Source organism: Gorilla gorilla, chromosome 12 (assembly GCF_029281585.2).
Source record: "Gorilla gorilla gorilla isolate KB3781 chromosome 12, NHGRI_mGorGor1-v2.1_pri, whole genome shotgun sequence".
NCBI classification, from domain to species: Eukaryota; Metazoa; Chordata; class Mammalia; order Primates; family Hominidae; genus Gorilla; species Gorilla gorilla.
The window spans coordinates 121,381,765-121,385,819 of record NC_073236.2 but is presented as its reverse complement, the minus strand read 5'-3'; positions in this window follow the sequence as shown (position 1 = coordinate 121,385,819).

Here is a 4,055-nt window from a genome sequence, read left to right as displayed (position 1 = left end):
GTAATGCCCTCTGTAGTGGGAAGGGTGAGAACGTCTGCCTGGGACTGGCCCTGCCCTCATAAGGGTTTATACTGCAAAGGCAGGGGAAAGAGGCCTGTTCTCCAATCCAGAGTTACCAACTGATAGTTTGAGCTTTTTCCGTCTGACCCTAGTGCCCATACTGAATTGACTCTGAATCCTCAGAGGAAGAGAGAAATTATTTATGTCCTAAAACCTCAACAGCTAAATGTCACATCTTCAAAGACGTTTCAGACCTCCCTTGTCAGGTGTGATCATTCCTTCTCTTTTTCCTCTTTGCTTGTTTCCTGTAGAACTTCAGTTGTGCTTCATTTGCTCATTCTTTAGTTCAACACATATTTACAGGTGAAGACCTGGGATTTCCTTGCATTTAGGATGTGAAGAAAAATCACATTTTTTAAGTTGTGATTTTTTCAGAAAATCCAAGTCTTCACATTAGTATGGTATAATTAGAACAGAACTGGACAGAAGGCTTGGATTTAGGTCTCAGATTGAGACCTGCAAGATACTGAGAGCTTCTGAGATTACAGTAATGCTGCTAGGTGCTTTTTGATACAGAATCTTGAAATTGTTCGTTTCCTACATTATTTTCTTTTTGGAATGAAGACCACTAAAACTCTAAGACAAAGTGAACAAATGATAGCGAAAATAACAGTAAGGAAACCATGATCAGCTCGGGGTCATGTCACCAATAGTTGGCTGGGTCAGGGGTCATACCCAAGACTCTTGACTCTGAATCCTCTATTCATTCTTTCTGCCTTCTCTCACACTCTCTGTGACTCTTGCAGTCCCTCTGCAGAGATAAGAGTAACCCATGGAACAGATCTGTAGCAACATAAGGCAGTAAATGATAAATGCCAAAATAATTCCTCCTGGCTGTGAGTAAACTAAGGATTCCATGAAGGGCGAATCCCCATGGCCGTGGAGATTCATGGCAGCCTTCCTGGAAAAGGCAGGATTGAATTGAACCCTGGCAGGAGAATTCTTGGGTAGGGATAGAGGACTGGGAAGAACATTCTAGGCAGAGGATCTCATAGAAACAAAGGAGCACAGGCCAGATAGAGCAAGAGAAATCCAGGACACAATGAATTTACCAGCCTGGCCTGACCCAAGGTTGGTATCTGGATAACATGGGAGGTAAGGCTAGAAAAGACGATTAGGTCTTTACTTGAGAGGATAATGGTTTTCAATTTAGGAAGAACCACAGTCTCACCATTTTGAAAATGCCTATACCAGTCCCCAGACCTGCTGAATCAGACAGGATTTGGGGGAATGAGTTGGAACAATTATTATTTTTCAATCCTCTATATGTGATTCTAATGCTCAGTGAAGGCCGAAAATCACCAAGAAAGGAAGAAAGCCCATCAAGCATACACAGAGCCCTATATTTCCATCCAGTCGTCCTAGGGTTCCTCTCTGGCTTTCCAACTGTAACACTGAGTTGGGGCAAACTACTCTCTATACCCCATTTTTCTAATTTTTAAGATTGAAACAATAATAAGACTGCCTACCGCCCTCAAAAGCTCATCAGGATGAAAAAGCAAAGTGTTGTATTTGAAAATCCCAGACAGATGTGGCATAGGTAGCTGTGAGTTGATTCTTTGACTAGGGAGGTGCTGAAGGCTGCTGATAAAAGTACTGGGGCCGGAAGGGCACCCAGAGGGATGGATGAAGCACCGAGAGATTGGAGGGTACTGGGTAGCAGCTAAGGCAATGATTCTGGTGTGAGCTGACACAGCCCAGCCATGGTGAGGCCTTGAGGATAAGTGTGTGGCCACAGGCCAAAAAGATTCAGATTCTCTGTGGGGAACAGCAAGGCACTATCCACACCTAAAAATAAAACTGGCCTGTCTCAACCCTGGATTGGATACCTCAAATTGCTGAAGGGCAGCAGGACCAAATTCTAATTTTAAGAAAGTCTGCTCTTTGAATGCAGACTCAGAAACAGCTTTGCTGGGGAAAAATGTCAAATGGTTTGCCAGGATATTGACAGTGTTCCCAAAGACAGGAATGGAAGTACTGAAAAAGGGAATGTCAAGGCAGGAGTTCCTGGGGTCTCTAACTCTGGAATCTTCCAGCAGGAGAAGGAGAGGCAAGGAACAAAAACCCAGCAAGTTAAAAAATAATAATAATAACAATAGTAATAATAAGACCAAGCTGCAAATCCACGCTCCTGACACTCCTATCTTGCTCCCACCTGGGCCCCTGGAGTGATTCCCTGTGACCCTTAAAGAGCTACCACCCCTTGGGGTGGTGTCAGGGACTCCTGCTGCCCTTCCTCCTCCTCTGGCAGCTACAGGCACCATTATCTCATGAACTTTCCCCATATCCCTTGGAGATAAGTATTTCCTTATGGTAATGATTGTTATTCTCATTTCACAGCTGGAGAGGTGGAGACAGAAGGATAGTCCTGAGAAGAGGGAGACATTTTCTTCCTTTCCTCTGGACTCTGTCATATTCAAATCATAAAACAGAAAGCACAGGAAAGGTCTCTGAGCGTTGTTAAACTCAAGGTAGCAGGGATCAGCACTAAGGGAAGGAAAGGTTATTGTGGGTTTGGTGTGTTGTAAAATTTATGTTCAGATTTTTTGGGGGGAGATGGTGGATAGTCAATTTCTTTTTATTTTCATACGCCCATTAAAAAAAAGGTGGAATTTCAGAAATAATCTAATGCAAGCTTCATTTTGCATGTAAGGAAACTGAGGCCCAAAGTGAGAACTTGTTAAACAGGCTGTGACGGGGATGCTGAAGCCCCCTGCTCCTAGTGGCATTTAGGCCATGCTGTCTGCCACCCTTCAACCTGCTTCACATGCTCTGGGGACTGAGACTCCAGGCAAAGGCACATCCAAGGGTGATGCTGCCTTGGGTTATCGTGAGAGTCTGGCTAGAGGCCGGACTTCTCTGCAAAGTTTGAGAAACATATTGAAATTATCAAGACTTGGAAGGCAGCCGTCATTTGCACTGAGCTTTCACCGCCTTACCGAGTTCCTAGACTTTAACTATTCAGGGTTTAGCCAGCCCATTGTATTAGTCTCATCAGAAGCCCTGCAATCTTAGGCCTGTCCCCTAGGCCCAGGGTGGTATGGGAGCAATCCTGGCCCCACAGACCCCCAACAACTGCCCTAGGGGAGAGAGGATTGTGGGAAACTTCCCTGGCCCCTGCGCTGGGAGGGCACAGGCTGGGTGAGTTGGATGCTGTTCTCAGGATGTCTTTAGGTAGGAAGACGGGCCATCCACAGAGAACTATGGCCTACGAGAGCCTCTGTGGAGGTCAGTGCAAGAGAGTCCCTTTCTACACAAATGATTCATTGCTGGAAACTTCACATAATTACACATTTGAATAATTCAAAGCTAATTTTCTTACAGGCACAAATGTAAAGAAGGATAGATTTCACTTTTGAGACTTGTAAATCTGTAAGTACCATTAGAAAGTGTAACTTGTTTGTTTTTGCTTTTGAACTTACTTTTATAACAATAAATATGGGATATGTCAATAAGGATTTTCTGAAAATTTAGAGATGTCTGTTTAATAGAGCTTTTCATGTTCAATGAGGTTATCTGTAGTGTTTTCCTAAATCAACTGCTCAAGTTATCCTGGCAGATATTTGGTCCTCATCATAGTATTTTATCACATCTAATCCTGTTTCCTAATGTTTTTATTCTCAGAAATGTTTTCCAGCAAAAGCACTATTTCCACTACTTAATGCACCCTTGGGTGACATTGATATAAGATATAGAAAAAAATTTAATTATAAGAACACTGAGTAGTGACAAAAATGACCCCCTGCCAACTCCTTTTGGTAAACAACAGAATGGGCTGGTGACAGATTTGTGCGTGCTAACAAAGAGACCGTTGCCATGGGGCAGTAGTGAAAACAAAGCTTAAAATGAATTCAGCACTATTGATTATTATGCAATTCTCATTAATTTTATGCATTTTGAAAACTTAAGTAATTTCCAATTTTGAGCACTTTACAGACTCTTTTTAAATTCCTCTAACTTTCTACCATATGGTACAATATACAAAGTAACATAGA